At 40.9% G+C, this 4,890-nt stretch overlaps 1 non-coding gene across 1 annotated transcript; it reads right to left on the bottom strand.

Moving 5' to 3' along the window:
* Positions 1–3,501: 3,501 nt before the first annotated feature.
* LOC141609813 (small nucleolar RNA R71) lies at positions 3,502–3,607 on the bottom strand. The gene has a single exon (XR_012527722.1). It is a non-coding gene; the product is annotated as a small nucleolar RNA R71 (small nucleolar RNA).
* Positions 3,608–4,890: the final 1,283 nt, after the last annotated feature.

Genomic DNA, 4,890 nt, shown 5'->3' with positions numbered 1-4,890 from the left:
TTTATAATTCTCAACAGACAACTAGTTAGTGGTTAAGTCAAGGTCGGTCCACGGGACGGTGTGCTTTGGGTTCTAAGTCTATCTATCTCAATTTATGCTAATGTCACAATTGATTTGGGTTTGTAGTTGTGTTCTAGACTAATGAAAGCAATAAAGTGAAACAAACAATAGGGCAAATAAGGTGTGAACAAGTAATAAAGGGTACTTGGATATCATGGGGTCGTAGGGGATTCATGGTGTTGATCATACAAACATGTTTACAAAGTTGAAAGCAATTAATGTGGTGGTGGAACCGAGTTGGTTTATGTCTTACGATTCATAGGAAGAGTTGGGTCCCGGAGCCGAATCGATTAGATTGTACAACACCTACAAGTCGACTTAATTTCTTCCAATTCACTTCTATGCATGGTCTAACAAGACTCGAGTTGGTGTATAAGCTTACAAGTCTTGTTGAATAGATAAGAGATGGGTAAAATGCAAGGATTCATAGGCTTAGCATTTCATCAAACATAACATGTGCATAGGTTGACATCACAACAAGCAAGCAAATTAATTATGAAAACATATTAGATTAAGTATGGATCTACCCCATGTTATTGTTCCCCTAATTTCCCACTCTTCCTAGTTAAGAGACTACTCACTTATTATCATGGTAAACATGTCATCAATGGTGTCAATCATCACAACAAGTACAAACATGTTAAGAGAGTGAAGAAATAAGCAATAAAGAGTACAGGGTAAAGGAATTATTCAAAACTTGAGATGATTCAAATAATAAAGCAAAGAATAAAAGAAGAGAACTTTTGATTGATTGATGAAGAGTTGTCAATTATCCAATAATAACCCAATAGTCTTCAATTACCCAATAATAATAAACTTGAACAATAATTAAGGAAAGATTAGTGTGCAATTTTATGGAATGAGTAAGATTAATTTATTCTAATATACTCCTAATGAAAGCTTAATCTAATCTAAGGAAACTTTTCCCTTATGAGGGATCCCCCTTCTAATTATTACAATTGGAGTATATATAGTAATACATTATTAGGTTAAGTAAGGATAGATTAATAAATAACAATGCTAAGTCTTGAATAGGAAATGCAAGTCTTGCGAGGAGGTGAGCATATTACGTCGCTAGTGCTACCACGGTCCGCTCGGACCAGGAGGGGAGACGCTCGGATCAAGTGGGGAGAATCCGCTCGTCTCCTACACGGGACGCTCGGATCATGCTGTGCCAGTCCGCTCGTCTTGTTCATGAGACGCTCGGATTGTTGCACAGTGTTCCATCCTCTTGTTTCAAGGCCTTTGCTCTATGCACACTCCTTACTGATACGTGCATTTTGTATAGTCTTTTTAGCCTATTTTAGCACGTATTTCCATGTACTTTTGTACTGTTTATATTGCATTATGCCCCGAATTGGCTACTTTGGTTCGTTTTGTCTATTTTGTAGGAATGAACCTGAAAGTAGTGGAATCGTACCATTTTCGTCCTATTTTGCATGCATTTTGAGGAGACGGGATTTTTGGAGTGAGATATTGCATTGGGATGCGTGAAGGAACAATCTACGAAGCAGTCGGCTGCGAGTTGGAGCTGTTTCAGAGGAAGAACACTAGATCGAGGACATTTATTAGTTGATCGAGTGGTTTTATTGGTTCAGGTGGTCGATCGAGCTGTTTATTCTACTCGATCGACAATGCTGGAAATCAGAGTTACTCGATCGAGTAACAATTTTGGTCGATCGAGTATTTTACCTGCAGAAGTCCTCGATCGAGCTGTTTCAAACTGCTCGATCGAGTGGATTAGTGTTTCACGGGCCTTAATTAGTCCGTGTTACTTATTTTAGTTTATGGACTTAGTTATTTTCTATTTAAGCGTGAGTTAATTAGGTCATTTAACATCTTTTATCCATCTTTTCACTGCTTAACACTCAAGAACGCAGCTTTCTCTGTTCTCTAAACTTTCACTGTAACTTTTGCTTTCGGGGTTATTTAGCTTGGATCTTGTGTTCTTTACGCCGGAATTCTCGCGATTGTAATCTTTCTCTTCCTTTAATCTTAATCTTTCTTTTATTTGCATTAATTCTCTTGTTTAATTCTCCTAATTTTTGCCCTAATCTCTTTTATGCAATTTTATCATTATTTCAATATGTTTATTACTAGTTCATTCATTGTTATTAGTTCTGACAATATTAATAGCATGAGTAGCTAATTTATTTCATGTTGGGAGAGGGGATCTACGGTAGAACTGTGACGATGTAGCGAATAGGTTAGATGGCTTATTTGTGAGATTCTGTACCCATGGCAATTTAATTGTATTTACCGACTTAGTTAAGTGCACGCTTTTAAGTTACCCTTTAATCTGGTTAAATTTAATCCTGGATCGGAAGATTGGACTAAATAGACCTGCTATGAACAGTAGACTACCCTGACGAGGACGAAAGTTAAGTTAGTGGAAATCTAGGATAGAAAGTGGACCGGAAGGGCCTTTCAACATCCGTCTCACAATGAGTTATCTAAACTATTTGCAGTTGAGTCATTAGGCTACCGTGGTGAACCGAAATCCCGACATTCCCTCTCTTTATTGATAATCTTATTCGTATTTTCTGCCTTTTTATTGCTCTTCTTTATTTCTCTTTTCTTTGGCCTTTTTAGATTAGAAACCCAAATTTACAAACCCCCATATTGTGACCGAATAGACAGACTCTTTACAGATACCTTGCCTCCCTGTGGAGATCGACCTGACTTCCCTAGCTATATTGTTAGTTTAGTTAGTTATTTTTGATAGGTATACGACTACCCTATCAAATTTTGGCGCCGTTGCCGGGGAGGCAATTGCCCTATCTGTTTTTTGTTTCGTTTATTTTATCCATCTCAGGGAATTTTTATTCCTTGAGACAGTTCTTATTTATTTTATTTTAGTGCTGTGTATGCCCAGGTCAAACAAGTTGGACTTAGTTTCAGCTGATTCTGAGCCATAGAGACTGTTCAGGCATAGACTCCGTCTGCAAAGAGAATCACGAAAGGAAGACTTGAGTATTTTCGAACCCGAGCTTCAGCATTTCCTATTTGCACAAGACCCGTCTTTAGAAGAAGACAATTTTAGTTCTACAACCCAACCAGTAAAGATGCCGAATATTGCAAGTCATTCGGAGCCTAAAGCATCTTCTATTCCCAAGGGTTTCAATCTCCAGACTGAGGATGGGAATACTTTTGACATCCATCCGTCTTATATCAATCTGGTGGAGACAAATCTCTTCAGAGGTGTGGCAGGTGAAGACCCGAGGAAGCATATGGAGGTCTTTACGGACTACTGTTCTACTATCCCCGCCACAAAGGGGGTAATTCAAGACAAGATTAAGGTGGTGATGTTTCCTTTTTCTTTGACTGACTCAGCCAGGGAGTGGCTGACTGATTTGGACCGTACGGCCGCAGGGATCACAAACTGGGAGACCCTTGCTCTTGCTTTTTATAAGAGATATTTCCCTCCGCAGCGCACCAATCAGCTGAGTGCAAATATTACTAGCTTCAAGCAGGCACCTGATGAGACTTTCTATGAAGCTTGGTGTCGGTTCAAGAGGTTGGTGAGGTCTCTTCCTCACCATGGTTTTGATCCGTGGTTTCTGTCCAATCAGTTCTACAATGGGTTGTACGATGACCACATAGCTATACTTGACGCCTCGTCCAACAGAATATTTCAAAAGAATACTGATGATGATAAGGGATGGGCCATTATTGAGGATATGGCGACCCATTGTGCTGAGTATGGGAACCCAAGGGACGGTATTCGAACAGTTCACGCGGTTGATAAGGCAGTCGTGGCTCAAGTGGAAGCCATGAATGCCCGTTTTGATAGGTTAGAGCTGCAACCTGCTGGGGAGCCTCAGACGGTTCATTTGCTTACTAGAGAGGACACTGTCACATGTGAGAGGTGTGGGAGCAACGACGGTCATACTGCTTTTGACTGTCTTACAGAGAAGGAACAGGTCCTTGCCTTCCAACAATTTAGGCAAGAAGGGGGTCCCTACTATAATAACCAAGGGGCAGTCCACCCTAATTTGAGGTGGACAAGTCAAAATGTGCTCAATCCCACTCCTCCACCGCAGCAGCAACAGCCATATGTCCCTCCTCACAAGCCTCAACAAGGCTTTCAAAAGCCTTCTTCCTTTCCTCCTCCCAATCAAGGTGCATCATCTTCAGGTGGGGTAATTGAGCTATCTGAGTTGAAGACGATGTTGCAGTCTTTGACAAAGCAGTGACAATTAAGTGACCAACAAAAAGAAGCATCTATCAAGTCACTTGAAACTCAAGTTGCCCAGTTAGCCGCGAACCAGTCCGCGAGGAAGCAGGGACATTTGCCGTCTCAAGACGATAAGAATCCACACGAGACGGTGAATTTAACTAATTTGAGAAGTGGTCGTTCTTATGAAGGACCAAATCTGTCAATTTCAGAGGACAAATCAGACCCGAGGAAGGGAATTAATGACGTTGAACAATTCACTATTGCTGAAAAAGAGCTGACGATAAAGAAGATACTCGATCAACTGGTTTTAGGTGGTCGATCGAGTAAAACAGCTGAAGAAAGGACTCGATCGAGTGGAACTTTTGCTCGATCGAGTGAACTGGAAAAAGAACAGCTCGATCGAGAAGCCCAAACAGCTCGATCGAGTGATTTTGTTGAGGAAAGGGTTCGATCGAGTGATATTTTTGCTCGAACGACTATTGCTGATAATGAAGACCTCGATCGAGAGCCTGCTACTGCTCGATCGAGTGATAATTCTCCTGAAAGACCTCGTTCGAGAGGAAAGAAGTCTCGTTCGAAGGATAAAGAGCTTGATCCAGCCGATACGTTGGAAGAGAGGAACAAAGGGCTCGAGATACCTATTACCGTGC

Source organism: Silene latifolia, chromosome 10 (assembly GCF_048544455.1).
Source record: "Silene latifolia isolate original U9 population chromosome 10, ASM4854445v1, whole genome shotgun sequence".
NCBI lineage: Eukaryota > Viridiplantae > Streptophyta > Magnoliopsida > Caryophyllales > Caryophyllaceae > Silene > Silene latifolia.
This window is presented reverse-complemented; position numbering and strand designations above follow the sequence as displayed.